Source organism: Dasypus novemcinctus, chromosome 4 (genome assembly GCF_030445035.2).
Source record: "Dasypus novemcinctus isolate mDasNov1 chromosome 4, mDasNov1.1.hap2, whole genome shotgun sequence".
In the NCBI taxonomy this organism is placed as follows: domain Eukaryota; kingdom Metazoa; phylum Chordata; class Mammalia; order Cingulata; family Dasypodidae; genus Dasypus; species Dasypus novemcinctus.
Window position 1 is genome coordinate 132,905,794 of NC_080676.1, and position 20,620 is coordinate 132,926,413.

The 20,620-nt window shown below is 33.9% G+C and overlaps 2 long non-coding RNA genes across 2 annotated transcripts in view; one reads left to right on the plus strand and one right to left on the minus strand.

Moving 5' to 3' along the window:
- Positions 1–1,808: 1,808 nt before the first annotated feature.
- Positions 1,809–20,620, plus strand: part of LOC131278286 (uncharacterized) — a 52,162-nt gene continuing 33,350 nt past the window's right edge. Inside the window, exon 1 of the long non-coding RNA XR_009185607.1 lies at positions 1,809–2,246. This is a non-coding gene — a long non-coding RNA (uncharacterized lncRNA). The remainder of the gene's footprint in view (positions 2,247–20,620) is intronic.
- LOC139438898 (uncharacterized) overlaps positions 16,054–20,620 on the minus strand; it is a 66,676-nt gene continuing 62,109 nt past the window's right edge. The window contains exon 4 of the long non-coding RNA XR_011648692.1: positions 16,054–16,692. This is a non-coding gene — a long non-coding RNA (uncharacterized lncRNA). The remainder of the gene's footprint in view (positions 16,693–20,620) is intronic.

Genomic DNA, 20,620 nt, shown 5'->3' on the forward strand with positions numbered 1-20,620 from the left:
AAGACAACAATGACCAAATACTGACTAAAGACTATAAGTCTTTTTATTATTATTATTTAAATTGTATTTTCAAAAACTCAGAGTCAGTGCCAACTGCCTTTTCCAAACATGCCAAAGACTCTCTAATGCAGGGGTTCTAAACCAGGGGTCCACTGACCCCCATTTCAGAGGGTCTGTGAGATTGAATTGAAAAAAATCAACTTATTATCTTTATTTTCTCTGGTCTCTAACTGAAATCTAGCATTTCCTTCACTTATGAGTTATGTAATAAATTACAGTAGTATTCATTTTTCATATTCAAAGTTACTGTAGTTGTTAGGCCAGATGCTAATTGAGTGTCATAAAATTATCTGCTGCTACATACTGAGAAGAGGTACACGGTTTTCACCTGACTGGTAAAGGGGTCCATGGAACAAAAACACTTAAGAACCCCTGCTCTACTACATATTGGAAAAATGGAGACCTCTAATATCTGCCCTAACTTCTACCAGTAACAGATTTAACACGCTTATTATGTAATTCTCTATTACTGGAGTTTTCAGAATTTATTCTCTCCATCAGACATCATCTGGTCAGTGTTTCACCTGTCTTATTCATTCTTGATGTATATATATTTTTGGTTTGTTTTATTTAAGCCAAACAATTCCCAATTTAAAAACAATTCAGTTGGCCAAATAGAGGCAATGAGATGGAAGTGCTAATTATGGTTCCATATAGAATATCGGAATACTTGTAACAGATGATGCTTTGTGGCATCACCAAGTAAATAGGGTAAGGCAGTGTGGGCGTGGCAAAGCTATCTCTGAGTGATGGCAAGGTTTTTGGAGAGATCATCTAATCCTACCACTATAAAAGCACATGTTCCTTAATTGGGTTGTAGTATTAGAAAGCATACGTTTGTTTTGAAATAAAATCCCTTGATACGTGTGTGTAATTGATTTGTTGATAGTGGTGGTGGCTATTATTTTTTTAAAGTGCTTTCAGAGAACAGGCAAGTTGAATGTATAAAATTTGCATAAATTTGCAGTTTTAAAATATTTACTTTCTTGATAGTGTTTTGGTTATTTTCTCTTATTTTGAACTTTTGTTTTTTCAATATATTAAGGGGGAAAGCATTTGTCTAATCTAGAGAACAAAAGGAAATTCTAATTGAAGGAATTGATGAGAATAAGAGAAATCATGACTTTAAGAAAGTGTATAATCTTGAAAGAGTTTAAAATAGCTATTCCTACCCCCCAGATTATTTTTATTTCCTCAAGGATAAGGAACTTTGTCCATAGTAATTTAATTTTGTTATTTAAAATAAACTAATACAAACCCCATTAATATATATATAAACACATATAATAAGAAGCATATTATTCTTATAAGAAACCTATAACATAAACTTGCATATATAAAAACATTAGCTATTTTGTAATTTTTATATCCCCAGTTTGAAATTCAATGTAAAAGAAATACTTCAGTGCTTCATTCTAAATTCTCTCTGGTCCTGCATGGAAAAAATACATATGATTTTGAATTTCTTAGAAAAACACAACTTTGAATTTACCTTTGGTCTTCTACATGTCTTCAGCATAGTTTCTAATAAAAATATTTCCAAATTTTAGTGTGTGTTCTTAGTTTTGGTTATCTAAGCTGTAATAAGTAGCCTTGGGACCCCCGAAGGCACACCCCACACACTTATGCTGTGTGACCTAAGGTCACAAGTAATGGCTGCAAGCTAATTGATTGAGAAAGGCTTGTCTGGCTGGGCCCCTCTGCGTCCTCCCTTTACATTCCTAGGTCCTGTGAAAGGCACTAGCAGCAGAGCCTAGCAAGGAAGGAAAAAAAGAGAGGAAGTTTTCTCTGCGTTCTGGTTACACTCTGAATTCCCTTGTAGTGAGCTTGGTTCTCTCCACCCACTTCTTACCAGGAACTCCTTAACTTGAAGGTGAGCAACTTAAAGCTTGATTCCACAGAGGTGCCCGAAAATTGATTTGAGTATTTATTGAACTGAAAGAACAAATTACCTACTTCAGGCGGAGGGAAGCGTATGGAAATTATATTAGAACTTCAGCAAAGTGCACAGCTGCATAATACCGAAGCCGGGACTCAGATTGGCAGGCAAATAAGCCAGCTCCTGGAACGCGCCTCTGGGTGGCAGCTCTGGGCCATTGGGTATTGGACAACTATAGGCAAAACTGAAATGGAACAGGGGCAGAAAATAGCGCACTTTTCCTCTACGCAACCGTTGCTTTCACATGGTGAGTGCAGATTTAAGATATTACTTAAAATATACTTTCTATTTTGTCAAGTGAAGAAATCTGTTGTGCTTGAGGGAAATTTTAGCAAGAGCATTTAAAAATAAGTTTCTAGGTGATTCGGCTTTGTTTCTGCTTGATTTCACATTAAACTTGGCAATGTTAATAGAGAAATAGCATTCTCTATTATGCCTGGGATGTCCTTTTTTCTTAAAATCGTCCTTTTGTTTAAATCATACTTCTCTACAACCTGAATAAATATTGTTTTAGGGAAATCATGTGTGGAACAGATGATGAAGGAACAATGATGTGACAGAATATATGTAAACATTTCATTTAGTCTGACTTTGTGTCGCTTCTCCAGGGCTTCATGTTTTGCCGCCTTATCTGCAGAATATATAGCACAGTCTGTATAAAAAGAGCTTTGTGTGAGAATTCCTGGTGAGTTGAAGGGTCAGGGCCTGTGTGTTATCTGACTGCCAGCAAGACTCACTGGTATGTTCTCTTATTTTTTAACCTAAAATAGGACAGAAAGTGCATCTTTACATATTAAAAAGTAAGTGTGTTTTGATTCTAACAGTTCCCTACTTGTGTTTTATGTGTGTTATTCCTGGCACAGGATTGTTTAAACTTCTTTTGAGAAGCAGCATGCAAAGTTCTTTTGTTTCTTTTTTGTCTTGTTTGCTCACATTGCATTGTAGAAACTTGGAACACAGTGGTTTTTTAAAATTTAATTATCTTGAAACAATACTGAGTAGCTTTTATTTCAGAGCAAATATTATGGAAGTTAATAAGCTTACTTCTGGAAAAAAAATACTTCTGAGTATAAATTGTGCTTAATTCCTAGTTTAGCCATACTTATAACTTAAAATCCTATTTTGAAACTGTTTTTTTTGTTAAAAAAAAAATCAGAACCAACAGAGAATATCCCTGGGGGGAAAAAAGATTCTGTAAAAATTGCAAATTCAGTATCACAATGTTAATAAGTGCCAAAGTATTATTGCTGTCTTGACTTTGTTAAAATAAACAAACAAACAAAAAAGCAATTTTATTCACAAGGTGTCTGCATTAAACATTACCAAATCAGATGAATTGAAAAATGTGTTTTCCACCCAGCTGATCTGATAAAACACAGAGGTCTGCACTTTTTGTGTGTGTGCTTCACATTCATTTAAACTTCTTAAAGAGCAACTGTGTGATAGAAATTTTGTATAATCACTTTAAATATAAAATGTACTACTGTAGACTACTTGTATTTGAGATTGATAGCTTCTGTTTGCTAAAGTAAATTAATAAACTGAAAAAAACTATATTGCAGTAATTGTGAAGCTATAAAACTTCATGATAAAGAGAGAAAAGCTTTTATGGGAAGAATGAATGTGCTTTCTTTTATATAAGGCAATTTTGAGCCATTACTTAGCTCTTCCAACAATTTGCGGGAAACTATCAACTGTTGCAGAACTAATGGCCTTTACTTTAATACAAAAACTCTTTTTAAGAAGGATAATTATTTTCAAACTATTCCTATGATTTGTTACAAGTGTCTTTCATCAGTTGCAAAATGTGAGGGACAAATCCTTTTCTTAGAGAAAAGTTCATTATGTTCTTCACCTGTTACATTCTTCCTTTTTTGCCCACATACAGTTTCTAACTACTTATTAGTGCTGTAGGAAAGTGAAAACTTTTTTTATATTTTTAAGAGAGGAAATGTTCACATTTTCATTTGCGTGAACCTCTTAGCTTTTCTAAATTATGTTCTCATCAGAATCACCCAAGTGTTTTTATTGATTTTTTTTTTGTCTTTTATTATGTCTTTGATATTAACCATCAGGGAAGGAAATATAAGTTGTTTTGGTTTTTCTTTTAATATGTCTCGGAAAGAAAAGTTATAGCATGACTAAGGATTTATAAAAGGCTTTGCCAAGAGACCAGTCTTTTGAATGTTTCTCCCTTTGGTATCAAGATTGTAAAAAATGTTTAGCCTTTATCTATTCCTTCCAAACCAATCCAGAGTCCAGAAATTAAAAGGGAATTTCATTATTTTCCTTGGTTATATATAGTGTGGCCACAGTTCAGGAAGTTGATATGCTGTAGAGAGGTGCCACAAAAGATGGGTCCTTCTAATGGAAGTACATAACCTGTGACAAACAAAAGATAAAGCACCTGCTGCTTAAGTTTCCTAACATTTCATCTTAAACTATCTTCAGTCTTTTCTGTTCATATTTCCTTATGGATTGGTTGCTGAAGTGAGCACATTTATTAAAAACTAACACCAACCATAGTACCATGGTTTAAGAACACATATATTTTCTTATATAGTGATAATTGTCCATAGAATTATATATGATGTATCTGATTAATGAAGACAATGGAAATATGTTCATATAGTGATCTCTTATTTTTATTCATAAAGCATATACCCACCTAAGCATACATCTTATGCTTGTGTCTATAACATAATAAGGAAATTTCTTTCCCTCTTAGTTCCACAAATTTTTTTAAATATATGAATTGAGTGAAACAAAGGAAAAGGGTCTTCTCATCTGACAAGATTTCTAAATAAATAAGGGGGAAGAGGGCATCATCAATAATATACAGTGCAATATCAAGCACTCATCATGGAGTATATCATGAAGAGCAAAATCATCACGTTCCGTATGTATTTGTTTCCATATCTATTATGCATTAGCTTCCCCCTATATTACTATGCTACTCTTCTGGGCAAGATTAGTTTGGGGGCAGTGGTTAAAGGATGGGCCCATGTACTTAAGAACTTATAGAGAGGGTAGAATGGCCTGGACATACGTTAGGGTTATGGCACTCTTTGACTTACTTCTGTAATTCTTATGGTCAATAAATTTCAGGTTCTTTCTATACCCTTGTAGCAGTAGACATCTATTGCAGTGATTTGTACTTTCCCTTTTAAGGATGGATATCAGACAAGCTGTATTCTGATATTCTTGTTCCAACTACATTGATCAATCAGTTTAGAGATGATTAATCCCATCATATTATAGGGCCGAACCTATAGCATTAGATAGTATTATATTCCCAGGCAAATTTTGGATCCTTAAAAAACTTATCTAGAGCATGGCACTATGGTGGTTGTTAATCTTTGTATTGGAGGACAAGAGAGCTTATTGGAGCTTACTGGTGGTTTGTCTTTCTAGACACTTTGATCTGAGCACTTACAACTTTCTTAAATTAAGGAAAACACTCAGTCATTTTCTTTTAAAATATTGCTTCTTTGCCATTAACAGTAATCTCTTTTTCAGGAACTCCATATTAAATGTATGTGGAAACCTTACAATATGTCATCCATATTTCTTAAATGCTCATTTACACTTTTTAACGTATCTGTCTTTGCTGCATTTTAGGTGAATTACTCAATGATATCTTCCAATTTAAAAATTCTCTTTTTGGCCATATCCATTCAAGAACTTATTTTTTTAACTGTAATTTCTTTTCTGGGGATTCTATTTGGTTATTTTCTTTTTCTTATAGTCACTGTTAATGTTTTATTTCTACTTATTTTCTTGTTATTTTTTAGATACTATTTGTTACATTATTTATTTGAGGATTGTAAGATGCTTATGTTAAAGTCATTCTGAAATGGTTCTAATCTAGTATTTTCATGTATATGGAATGATGCCATCGACTATTTAATTAATAATTAATTAATTACTTTTGCTGATATTATATTATTCTCACTTGTCTTGGAATTTTGATTTTCAGGCTCAACTTCAGTGAAAAAAAAAAAAATTTCTCTCTTTGCTAGCCTGACCTAATCCTTTGATTTTAGAGTTAGCCCTGCACCCCTTTACCCTGAGCCTAGAGTCCTTGATAATAAGGATATCATAGATCTGGGCACCAAGTCAGATAACAGTTTGGGGCAAGTACTGAGTGCAAAATTATATCTGCTTACTTTGGCCTCCCTAAATAAGCAGCTCTATGTAGGGCATAGCTGCAGGCAATAGTCAGCTTCCTATTATCTCTACCCAGGTTTCATTCAGTAGACCTGGCCCTGGTTATCACCTCCTGGGGGGGGGGTAAGTGTGGTACTTCATTTACGTCACAGAGATAGAGACTTGCTTGCCTCTTATTCCAGAGGTCAAGGAGAGTACTGCACTTTACTTTGTGTTTCTAATTTATCTCTGGTCCCCTAAGGTGTTTATCTCGTTTTTGAGTATTGCTTTTCTTTCCTTTATCTCTTTTAATATTTTATCTATTATAATTGTCTATTGTGACCAAAAGCAAAGGGCTTAAAGCATATACTTGGAATGCCATCTTGTCCATTGTTCACAAAAATGGGCTTTAACACCAGAAAGCATGGGTTCAAAAATGAATCACTGATGAGCTGTGTTACTTTTCACAAAACCTTTACTCTCTTAAAACCTCCAGTTCTTCCTACGAAAAATGTTGATAGCACTGCTACATCAAGGGCTATTGTAAGCATTCTGTGGGACAATGTGTGGAAAACAGTGAGTTCTATGCTTAACCAAACTTAGTGCACAAATTTTAGGGAGAAAGCAACTGAAACAAACCTAAACCAGATACAAACAATTTTGTAATGAATAAATGGTAATCAGTGTGTAAAATTCAGTCTTCATTGTGTCTTATATTCTTAGGCAAATGAAACATCATTTTTAATATCTGAAGCAAATTTTATAAAGATGAATGGCTAAAGCAAAATAAACAAAAAAGATGAATGGCAAATACACTAGTTCTCATGTCTAATAGGTGAGTTGGTGTTTTGCTATACTTATCCACATACCCTGTTGTCTTAGTGAGTGTAACTAAATATAAATATAAATATAAAATATAAATGAGCAAAATGGAAACATTCTCTAAAACATTCCTTTAGTCATGTTTATTGTAACTCCATATAGTTTAAGAAGGAAAGAAGAGATAAATGACACAAGAAAATATTTCAGGGTTCATTAATGCAAACGTATATATAACACTTTCATCCAGAGATGGGTTTCTATACTAGGGAAATAAAAGTTGGGGCTGATGGCAGTTTTTTGTAAGTGTTTCAGATGGTCTTATTTGGATGTTAATTTGTAACATTAGTGTCTTTAAAAACATCTGTTTTCATGGCCCAGATTTAAAATTTACAGTATCAGCAGAGGATATGTTTGACTGGGTGGGAAATAAGATTTTGAAGATAAAAACATTTAAAAAGAAGACAAAGAAAGATGAGGATGAATATGAAGAAGAAACAGTAGCAACTTGAAATAGGTCTTAGAACCTGAAAACAATGAAATCAGAGATAGGTTTCTTAAGATGCTATTGGCCACTTGTGCCTGTATGGGACATTTACAAAATAAACACTTATTTTTCCTTTCTTACTACTGGTTTTCTCTCACCACATTAGCCTCTCTCAGTCTCCTTGTTGGGAGCTCTTCTGCTCATTCCTTAGGCATTCATGAGCTTCAGTGCTTGTCCTGACGGGCCTTTTCTTCTCCCACTACCCTCTTGCCTTTATTTACTCATTCATCCCCTTGAGCTTAGATACCAGTATAAGGCAAACTCTGGCCCATTTCTCTCTCCCAATCTTAAACAAGTATATCCAACTAGCTACAAGTACTTCATGCTCAACATGTCCAAATCCAAATTATGGTTTCTCTGCCAGAAACTTTCCTAATTTTAGTCCATTACCCATTTTGTTGTCCCAAAAAGAAACCAGGACATGGACTTGCCTTCTAACTCTCTCTCCTCTTATATATAATCTTTATGGAATATTGTAAGCATGTCTATTTATAAGAATTTCTCTGATTATTATATGATTTTTTTTTTTAACCATCCATCTGACATTGTTTTATTTCCTTTTGGAGTTAGAATGCTTGTGTTGGAACTTGGATTCTACTATTCACTGGCTGTGTGATTTTGGACAAGTTATTTAACTTCTCTGTGCTTCAGTCTTCTCTTCTTTAAAATGGACACAATTGTATCTAACTCACAGGGAGGTTGTAAAGGGTTAAATAAAATAATGTTATACATATATATAATTTTCAAATGTAGATACATGCAAATTTATACAGACACACCTAAATGTATATGTACACATGCACAAATGTATAAATAGACACAAATATATGCATATATGTATAAGATAGAATAATGTCTAGTCCACAGCAAGCACTATGTTATTATTATTACCACTTTTTATCTCTCAGATTATTGCAAAAACTTTTAAAGGTCCATTTGAAATGAAACATGAAGCCAAATATACAAGGGATAAATATGATACATATATGAAACTTGTTATATTATTTTAAGGAATTTAGATAGATTTTTACTGACAAATCAGAAAGCATAAGTAGCTTTTAACTAGTTAGGAGAGAGAGGTTGTGTTTACTTTGAATCAAAGCAAAGAATGTAAATGTCTTTAAATAATCTTTATATGCTCTTTGGTATTTGGCAAGACCGATTTCCAAATATGAATGATAACTATACGAGCAATCAGAGAAGATACAGAGTTATATCAAAACATCTTTGATTGCAATAGCACCATAATTGGAAAATCAGATTCTTATCATTATTGAAATGTCAGCTTGAAAATTCCCTTTATTTTCTAAGCATCTTCTGAGTTTTCACACTGTGTCATGGACATTATTGCCAAATTGGTAAAAAGTTGTATGTTAGAAATTTTAGGACTGGAAAGCATAATTTTCAAGCACAAAAGTATAAGCTCAGCTCATTGGGAAGGCTTGGGAGAACCAATAAATTGGAAATTAACAATTTTTAATACAAAGTTTAGATAACCAAAATGCCATGATATTTCCTTTAGGTTTAACATTTAATGCAAAATCAGCTAGTTTTTTTTTTCTTTAAGTAATTGGCCCACTTTTCATTCTAATTTTGAGAATTAAAATAAAAACATAGACCGTTATGAAGAATAATTTAACAAGCATCAATATTCCTTCCCCTAAGACCAAGGTTTGAATAAAAATACTTGATTTGGGAAATAATCCCAAGAAGCATTAATAAAAGCCTGGGGAAAAAAGGGAAGAAATCCAATATAAGGTGCACACTAATGAGCTGGTTCTGGGCAAAGGAGGTTCAGTCTTGTTGGGGATCTCTGGGAGATTATGGGGCTATTAACTCTAGAATTCCAGTCCGAGCTATGGTGGCCCAAGCACGTTCTTGGTGTGTAAGGGAACTCTGAGTGCCCAGCATATATGGACAGAACTCCATGAACATTGGTAGTGTGTATTTAAGTATTTAAGTTGTTTCTGGGTGTTTATTTAAAACAACATTGCAAAGAATATCATTGTATATGACCCCTTGTGAACATGTATTGAATTTTTGGGGGGTATATATTCCAAAGTAGAATTGCTATGGTAAGAGACAAATCTCCTCTCAATTTTACTAAAACTGTAAATTATTCTCTAAAGGTGCTCTATAAGTTTCTATTTCCTTCAGCAGTTACGACAGTATACTTTGACCCACATCCTTCCCAAGTCTTAATGTTGACCAAAGTCTTAACTTTGGGATATCTGTTGGGTACAATGGTTTTTACATTTTTAAAAATTTGTACCTTTTCAATTCATAATGAATCCAGAAAGACTCTCTAGTGGATCTCTGAAACTAGGTGAGCAATGGGGACCTTAGCTATAGATGGACCATAAAAAAGAAACCTTAGCTATATATTTTACAAAGACTGTAATATGCTACTTGTTATTTTTAGTATGACTACATTTTTATTAATCATTCAAATATCTTCTTCAATGAATTGCTTCATTATACCTTTGCCATTTTTTAAATTAGCTTTTCTTTTCTTATTGACATTTTGGCACTCTGTGTACATTCTGGATATTGATGCTTTATAATATTATAATTTAATAAAAATAAATTCATTATATGTTTCAAATAAGTTCTCCCAGTCTGTCCCTTATTTTAAAACTTTTGTTGTATTTTTCTTACAAAAAAAAGGTTTTGAACTTTTCAAAATTTTTGAATATATATTCATAATGCTGAAATTTATACAGGGAAAAAGTCTTTCCTTCATCCTTATTTCTCATCAACTCCACTCCCCTGACCACAAGTATCTTCCCAGAGTTTCTTCTTGAATTTAAAGCAAATAAAAACATAGATTTGCATTCCACCTTCCTTCATTATATATAGCACTTCACACCTTAGTTTTGTAATTTAATATACTATGAAGCTTTCTAATATGTTTGAAGCACTGTTACATATTATGAGGGATGAAAACATGAACATGTTATGTAGCTTTCCCAAAGGAAACTTAGTCTCACATATGATGTAGAAAGAATCCTTAAAAGAGCTATAAAACATTAAGCAAATTCAGAAAGAGAGACTTCTTTTTCCAACTTCAAGAATTAATGTTCTTCATAATAGCTGAGAATAATGCTCCAATGTGATACAATTTATTCCTAAACCAAAAAAATTTCCCCCTCCCTCATCACCTTAAATACTGAATTTTTGAGAATTGAGGATAGTTTAGCAAACTTATAATTAAAGAAAATGCTTATTAAGGATTTACTCCATGTTAGTCACTGTGACATATGTAATGGACATAAAAGCAAACAAGGCAGACAATCTCTGATTTCATGGGAGATACAGACTGAAAGTTAAACAGCAGTCAGGATAGAGTGGACTCAATGTGACAAATAAAGGCCATTACATATTGACAAGGTACCTTGGTTTCAGATAGAGGCATATAGAGAAGTGGAGTTAATCAGGGAAAGGTAGGGAACATTCCAGTCAGGGAAGGTCTATTATGTTAAAAACTGTAAAAGGAAGCTAACAAAATGTTGAGATCCCCCTCTTTGGGGTAGAATTTGCAGTTGAGTTACAGATCTAGAATATTCCTATTTGTCTAATATTCCCTTTTCCTTAAAAAAGAAAAAAACTTACTGATAGAAGGGAATTCAGAGTCAAAAGGCTATTTTTAGAAGTTTGAAGAAGTTAACCAAGTTTACCTGCTAGAGAAAAAGCATGCGAGTTGGTTTGTTGAAGGTACTAGGGTGGGAAGAAAGGAAGGCAATGGAGGGCACAGGTGTGGGGTTCATCTGATAATGTCAGTCTTCCTTAAGGAAGAAGTCAGAAGAGCTGCTGAGAGCAGCGGCCCTGTGGATTGGCTTGGGTACTTGGTGAGCACTCTGAAGGTTTGGAGTTGTTATCTGAGAATTATATTTCTGATTATATTTTTTGGAGCAGGTTCTTTTTTTTAATTTAATATTTGAAATTATGTATTTTAGTTAAGTTTAATTTCTTGTGGCTTTAATTGTACAGTTTGTTGTGTAGTATTATAAATTCACTGCCACAGTTATGAAGTTTGGAAAACAATCATAAAAATATTAAGAAATTAAAATCTTAAAAGAATCCCTATTGCATTCTGCCATTTTTTTTCTTACTTTTAACATCTACCCGTCTCTAGTGGATATATTGGATTCAGTTCTTATAATAACTAAGGAAGTTGGAATTTCTAAAAATAAATACAGTTTGGAAGGTATTTATTGATATAGTTCATTTACCACTCTCTGAGAAGACTCTGACATGACTCTTACATTTCATTCAGCTGTAAATGTTTGATGATGAAGCAGTCAAATCTTCTTGATAGAGTATAATTTTTTGATAACTTGACTCTAATTTTGCTCATTTTTTGAATATTTACATATTCCAGCCTCTACTGCCATTTTTTAAAATGATATCAGATGTAGAGCCACTATGGCCAGATCTGTAAGAAATTTTGCCTTATTTTTGAAGGAGGAGGTACCAGGAATTGAATCTGAGGCATCGTACATGGAAAGCAGGCGTTCAACCACTGAGCTACATCTACTCCCGAAATTTTGCCTTTTGACACCATGACATTTCTCATTCTTTCAAGCCTTTTAGTTTTTATCCTTTTATACAGAGTACAGTGCTTTGTTGATTTTTCTGGGTCTCACAATACTACAGGCATTTCTTTTATGAACTTGTTGAGGTGTTTGTTGTTGTTGTTGATTTCCAAGCAAGCTTATTCTCTCTGATTTTTTAAATAATATTGTTGTTTATTTACTAGTATGTCTTTCCTCCCAGAGCACAAACTTATCTTCGTGATCTCTCTCTGTACTTTCAGTTGCATAAACACATTTTGTCTAGCTTCTCCCACTTCTTTCTGGAAGGTGTAGCTGATTTCCACCTTCATATCTCGTAATTCATTGCTTTGTAGCAAAATTCCTGTTTGTCTTCAGACTTCTGCAAAATTTTTCTTCCTTTACTTGTATTGCCATTTCTTGGTGCCTTAAAGTTCTCAAGCATCATTCTCCACTGCTGGAACAGTCCTCCCTCAGCAGAAATATTACTTAATTTTCTGTGAAATATCTCTCTTAACAAGGAAGAGGTAAACACTTTAAATCTTGAAATTAAATATGGTAATCTTTGACATCAGTCTATTTTAAATTTTTATAGCTTATCGCCACTGATAATTGGCTTTCTTATTGTTTTGATCTTCTCAATCAATAGTTTCTTGTCAGTCAGATGCAAATTAGTAAGATTAGATTTCATATGTTCTTGAAGGCAATATATCACAACACAGTTTAGCAAGACTTTTCCTGTCAATATTCATTCATACTATCTATGCGCTAGAAATTACATCATGAAAAAAAAGCCACAGAGATGTGGCCAAAATTATCTATGTTTAGAGTTCTTTAATCAACATTTAGAATTCTTTTCTTCTGTGGATAGAAATAATGATCAATGCTCATGAAATGTTATTAACCTTTTAATCACTGTTATGCATTTGGCAAGTCAGTTCAGTTTTTCACTGGGTTGATTAGAAATGACTACTTAGAAATTCAGAAAGCAAAGTTGATGTTTGGTAGAAAAGATTTTATGCACACATCCACATTATGGAATGTTATATTTCATATGTTATTTGTAAATTACTTAATGGAATTAGATCAAGACAAAATGAATTATGTGACTTAAAAATTTTAGTATATACCTTCAGAAAGTGTGGCTATTATTTGTAGTGATCCTCTACCTCATTTGTTTTTAATTTTTCCTAGAATGACTATCAGTCTAGATTGACTTCTTTGGAATTAGACCTTGTTTAAATTTGCTATGTGTTGCCTCTCAGCACCCAGCCACTCTAACAGGTACTTTGGGATCTAAAGAAGCATATTTGGCACAACTCCTGCTCACCAATAGCTGAGCTGGCATTGGGGGAGACATAACTACAGACCTCCTTTAACTCTTTTTTACACTTGTGAAATAATTCAGAGTATGAAGGGTTACCAAATGAATATTACAGAAGTACAAAATAAAGATGAGAGCATGCTGAATGGATTTTTCAGTAAACAGCATGTCAGAGCAAAACACCTACTTGGCCTAACTTGAGGGAGGATCTGGACTATGGCTAGGAGGTAAAGTCTAGAGCAATAGATTCAGTGCCTGGAGACCAATTCCACACAGATGCAGCAAATCCCAGGAGAGAGTAATATTGTCCAAATAGAGAAACCTTAGATCCAAGCAGTAGCATAGGGATGTATCCAGCATTGAAGAAAAGATGAGCTGGCCATGTCATTCCAACAAATCCATCTAAAAATAAGACTAGGGAAAAAAAAGAAATAAGATCTAGTTCCAGGGGAAGAGATTAAGGAGTCAGTTGTGTCTCTAGTTAGTAAAAGTTTGGACCAAGGACCTTTCCAGTTCATAGGCATTCTTATCATATTGGTAAAAATACTATCTTAGAAACCTTAAGACTAGAAAAATTAATTTTCAAGCAGAAAGGCATAAATTCATTTATTTTATGAGAGGCTGGGCATAGAAATTCTAAGAATCCAAGAAAGCTGCATAGAATGGGATCAGGCCTGGCCAGCTAATAATCTTTACGGATTTACAGAGGGAGAAGAAAATGGTAACTTGGGAGTAAATGTTTTTATTTCTCCTGTTTCCAAATACTTTGCAAAGAGCTGCAGCTGACAGTTTTCCAGTCTTAACCAATATAAGGGGGAAAATAACTGTTGTGGAAACTCGCTAACTTTCCTTGTTTCCAGAGGAAAAACAAGACAATCTGTGAAGAAGGAGTTAATTTGGAATAGGAGAAAGTATTTGTCACAAGGACAGAAACCAACAGGTAACAGTTTCAGTTGAAGCAGAAGTTCAAAGGGTAATGGGCAACGTATGTTCACCTGACTCACAGAACAGTCTGCAATGAAATTTGGTTTTGAACTGACATTGTTGTCTTTTAAAAGATGAATTTAAAAAGAAAAATTTTAAGGGAAAAAAATTATCTTGGTGTTTCAATGCAAATGGTCATGACTCTAGAGAAACAGGGAAGTCAGGAAACGAGCTGGTACTAAAAAGGTGGGATGAGCTCAGTTTTGGAAATAATAAATTTGTGAGGTTAAGTAGGAAAACCAAGAGGGCAACTCCATCAGGCAGTTGAACACAATAAATGAGAGAAGTAAAGTCTGGATATTTCTCTTTTTAAAATAAGCATGACAGAAATGTAGTTCAAGGTGGTTTCTCTATCCCATGAAAATGTTAAGGAAATAATTTCATGTTTCTTTAAACCACAGAAAGGTTAAAGGATATTCTCTCTGGACCAATAAGTCACACAGCCTTCAAAACCAAAGTAAAGCAGGTTGATAGCTTCTGATAAGATACCTTTTGTAAGTTAATTAAATAGGTGTTATACCACCTACATTCCCTAAAGGATTCACTTAGCTCAAATACAACAGTGTGGTCAGGTGATAATTTGGCTGGGGACCTAAGCATAAAAACAGGTGAGAGGAGAAAACCATTAATGTGTGCAAAGTTTAGAGTGAATATAATCAATTTGGTACAGTAAACATATACTAACCTCAGAAGACTCAGTTATGTTTGTTCCCAAACCAGTTGTTTATGTGATTTCATGACATTTAATTAAAAGTTAGGTAAACGGATGAAGTAGGAAAACAAAAAGAGAGAGAGCTGTTATTTCTTTAAAAACTGAGTTGATTGTTTTGGAAGTGATAAAAAGTAAGGCCCAAAAAACATGTCTGTTGACCAGGTGTGGGAAAGACAAAGGTAAAAACTACAATATTTTTTTAATTTTAGAAGATATCTGTACTAAAAATTTTTTCTCAAGTGACTTTAAATTCCAGATTCGTTCTGAAGTATATTAAATTTGAAGCAATTAGTGGTATATTTTATTTGCAAAAAGTAATGAGGAATTAAGTTGATGGGCACATATGTAGACATATAGTTTACTAGCACTATATCAAAATATTACATAGATACATATACACACACATATATGCATGTAATATTTTTTTTCATTCTCCACTTTAATAACTGACCAACTAGTCAGCAGAACTGCTGTGTTAGTAAATTACATTAGCTGATGAAATAGATAAAACCCCAAATCTGCAATGCTTAGAATTTGTTCAGATAACAGTTAAATGCAGTATGGTGCAGGCAGCCTTCTGTTCACTGATTGAAAGCCTCAGGTTTTTGACATCTTGCAGCTCCACCAACTCCAACTCCCACAGCCTTGAAGTTCAAGTTCACCCATGGGAGGATTCTGTGGTCCTCACCTGTAAGTGGCATACGTTATTTCCACCCACTTTTCTGCTCTCTAGAATTTAGCCACACAGCCATACCTTGCTCAAAGGAAGCTGGGAAATGTAGGTTTATATGTATCCCCAAGAAGAGTTGCAACCACTTATTCAGATAACACACATCTGTTGTTTACACAAAGCTCTGGGCCAGGTTCTGTGGAGAATACGTCTATAACCAAGACACACTTCCAGCACTCAAAATTCTTAAGTAATACTTGAAAGAGCAGAGCAATACAAAAGTACATTTTGATGCATGCCAGATTTATTAGCACTAGAATGAGGAATAAAGAATCTCTTACACAGGGAGGGCTTCTTTAAAAAAGGTGATATTTGAGCAAAACTTGAAGCATACATAGGAACTTATCAGGCAGAGGTGGAGGGTATGGCATGAAAAGGGACATGACAACAGAAGGATATTAACTGGCAAGAGATGAGAGTCTATAATGGGTGCCGAGATAAAGATGTCTGAAAAAATTGGGGATCACTTCATGACAGGTCTTAAATGCCTTTTAATACCTGGAACCATTCCAAAATCTGTAGTTGAGCATGAGAAAGAAAGCAGTGTTCAGAACACATTAGGAATGGAAAGAAATTAGGAACCAAGGCATGGGCACTGGAAATGAGAGGACACTTAGGCAAAACATTTGAAAAAGTAGATTTGAAAAGACTTTCTATTGGTGACACATCCAGAGATTTTATATTGCTCTGACAGAACGTTCTCTCTTGTTATTTTGATGAGTTCGAAATTTTTTATTGATCTTGTTAATGTAAATACTATTGAAATCTACCAAGAGAAGGACTTTTTCAGGATTAGAGCAATGGTATCACTGGAAACTTTGAAACTGTGAGAAGCATAGCAGGTATCTTCTATTGTAGCCACAAATGATCATATTCTGAAAGATATGAACAAACAATAGCACAGGATGAATGCTCCCCCTTTCTTTGATGTTCTCACTAGAAAAATATACTTCTTTTATCCTCAAGTGCTTCTCTCTAACCAAAATTTTATGATGCTAATATTCACTCAACACTTTCTTCTAGACTCACTGTCATGGTATAGATATTTTGAATTTATGTGGAAGAATAAATAAATCTTAGCAATTTGAAGGCTCCATAAATCCTTTTAATCTTGCTAGATTTCAGTGAAGGAAAGAGTTAGATTGGAATGCTTCTCAAGTGACACATGTAACTCTCCTCTACACATTAGGGATATTTATGATATAAATTCACTCTAAGAATGAGGATTTTGAGGGCCACTTTCCCCCCTTATTATGATGCAGAAGAAATATTTAAGTGTTCAAGGAGGAAAACAGCCTCTTGTACTCCCATTAAACCTTCTAGTAACAATTTACCAGATGGAAAATATCAAATATTGTTGAAGACTGGTTTGCAGGTGTTTTGCCCTAAGAATATTTCGTTAGCTACTGAAAATGTAATTCCTTCAAGAAGATAGCCTCACTCTTATTAAGGCCAAAACAAAAGATCCTTATCATTTCCTTCAGAGAAGTGGTAACACTATCTAAATGACAACCATGTTATTATAATTAATATGTAAATTTTTATTGATGATATACTTAAAATGATTCCAAATTTCAGATAATAATCTCATTTCCATTAAAGAATTATATGCGAGTTTTAACTGTTAAGTTTACACAGCCAATTGAAAACACAGTAAGTAGCAGAATTCAAAAGAAAGCCTGTTAATTATAATAGAAATTTCCCTCTAATCATTTGGTTCCAAATGGATTTCCGTTACAATGGGTAGTGCTTATGTACTCATGAAGTGTTTTTATCTAGGCTGTAGCTTTTCTTTTCATAATGGTTATAGTCCACAAATATTAAAGACAGAGGGACAATATTCCTAAAAGTGTCAGGATTTTATTTATGAGTTCCTGTTCATTGCTTGTATTCAAAGAGTGAGATTTTTTAAAAAGTCCGAGGAATAAGGACTGAATGGGTGTCAGAAGATAAGAAATACTGCCTAGTTCCTCTAATGCTGGGGATATAGTAGATGTTTAACAAATGCATTTTAGTTAAATTGTATTGTAAAATTATGATAAAAAGGATATGTGTAGCTTTGTTAAAACCACTTGACCATAGCGCTAAGTCTTAAATATGTCTGACTTAAAATATAGAATATATCTTTAAATTGGTGGAAATGAGGAGGAGCATGGCAGGGTCAGGATGATGGGATGATAACTTAGATCTGATTATGGCAACACTGAGCTAAGCAGCTGTTGAAATTGGATAATGATATGTGAGTTTCTCATCAGGCCTGTAGCGTGTTTCCACTAATACAGATTAACAATGTCTGGATGAACTATAATTATCCCTGTGGCTTGTGCATAACATAATTAGGCCCTATCAATGCAAAGTACTTTTATTAACTATAAAATGACTTTTTAAAAGGTATAGAAGTGGCCATAAGAAAATTCAACTAAGGACAGAAACGCTGATACTTATAATAGCAATGTGAAGATATATTTCGCTCTTTTTATCATATAGAGTGTTCAAGATTTAAAGTCTTGTTTAAGTGGCAGACATATGAAGGATGATTTCAATTACATTGACCTTCTTGCTCAAGTTTGTGCACCAGGTGTCCAGACCACACATTGGAAAGTGTAACCATTGCCTGCCTTACGTAAATAGGCAGTATGAAGATATGCTTGTCTTTTAAGTATCTGATTGCTATTTAATTACAGAGAATTTCTTTGTAAACTGAGCAGTCCAAGGGAAAAAAAAAGCAATAAAGAACTCCTTTAGAACCTCCCGCCATCTTTCCTACCACATGGCAAGAATGAGCTATATCTAATAACTTTATATAAAAACCAGGTTTATTATGCCGTAGACATTATATGTTTTCTATACTACCTTAAACTATTTCCTGAAAATGTTTCTGTTGATTGATAAACTCTAAGTAGAATTATGTATTGAAGTCATTCATTTACATTCTCGTGACACTCTTAAAACCATTGTGATGTGTTAGAAAGGATGTTGGTTCTGGAGTTAACAAATGGGTATTCCAATACTAATTCTGAAATGTTGGGGCAGTTCAGATTCTTAATCTCTCTCACCCTTCATTTACTGTCAGTAAAGTGAGCCTAATAATTCCTACACTGTTGGAATTATCTTAATAGTCATTTTAGGAATATGTTTATTGAATCTGATTTTGAAAAATACTTTCCAAGGAATGTGTCAGAATAGATTTTCTCTCTTTCATCTCAAAGGAGAAATTAGGACATAATCTAAATAATATTTTTGAGCAAAGTGCCACATTTGAAACTATGCTTTGTTTATAAGGAAATTTATCTAATTAGAGAATATTTTTACCTCTTCTTTTGATCTTTAAGTGAATTATTTAGCCATGTCTTCGCTATTACTCTTTCTGGAAGGGGTATATATATCTTTAAATATATTTATATGCTTCTAAAAACATTTTTCTATTTTCTTTTCTTAAGCCAATTTATTTGAATATTTTTAAAAGTTTTTCTCTTTCAGTCTCAGATTTCACATGTAATATTTTTGGCTTCATCTTATTAATTGCATTTGAATAAACTGGCACATGGAGATAAATCCTGTAGTCTCAGGTAGTACAGTTCAGTCTTCATTCAGATGCATGACCTTACCTTATGGAGGGATTGACTTAAACTAGTAGGTGATGAACAGGGCCAAGACACTTCTATCAGTGTCTTTCTTTTCCTCTGTATTATTTAAAACAAGGAAGAATATGACCAGACCATTAGCAAATAGTCAGCACCATTATGTTCTCTCCTTCCTCATCAATCCCCCACCTGCATACCATGGAAAATATATTCTTAATATGGTAGCTGGAAAAAAAGTGTGAAAACCAAGGGGTAGCATACATTTTGCCACTGAAACTTCCTACCATAATCCCCTTAACCATTTTATTTCCTCTTGGAAAAGTGATGCGGCTATAACACCAAAATTTGTCTTTCATCATTCTGAATGTATTTGATATACTCTGTTATACGGGTAAGTTAGGTAAGATGATAAAAAAGAAGGCTCATGTCCTTTAAATGCACATTTTATTTTATAATCTGGCATTAAATTTAAAATATAGAAAAAATTGCAAAGCATTATCATAAATGATGAACTACTAGTATTTTAAATAAGGTTCTATCAGTAATTTGTCTATGAACATTAAACTCTTATTTTGAAGTAAATTATTTTATCTTCATTAGATATGTTAGAACTAAATAGAAAATTAAAATGAACTTAATATCTCTTAAAAAGAGACTTCTTTTTGTTTCCAAGATCGGTATTTATAACATAGTCTTGTTTAATAAATTATAATTTTTAAAGCATTTCCTTTTTTTTTTTAGATTTATTTATTTATTTATTTATTTATTTCTCCCCTTCCCCCAGTTGTCTGCTCTCTGTGTCCATTCGCTGTGTGTTCTTTTGTGACTGCTTCTATCTTTATCAGTGGCACTGGGAATCTGTGTAACTTTTTGTTGCGTCATCTTGCTGTGTCAGCTCTCCGTGTGTGCAGTGCCATTCCTGGGCAGGCTGCACTTTCTTTCGCGCTGGGTGGCTCTCCTTATGGGGCACACTCCTTGCACGTGGGACTCCCCTACACGGGGGACACCCCTGCGTGGCAGGGCACTCCTTGCCCGCATCAGTGCTGCATGTGGGCCAGCTCCACACGGATCAAGGAGGCCCGGGGTTTGAACCGCGGACCTCTCATGTGGTAGGCAGGTACCCTATCCATTGGGCCAAGTCCGCTTCCCTAAATTATTATCCTTAACCAAAGAAGTGTTGTTCTATTCACCAATTTTCCCTGCCTCATGTGTAAATTAA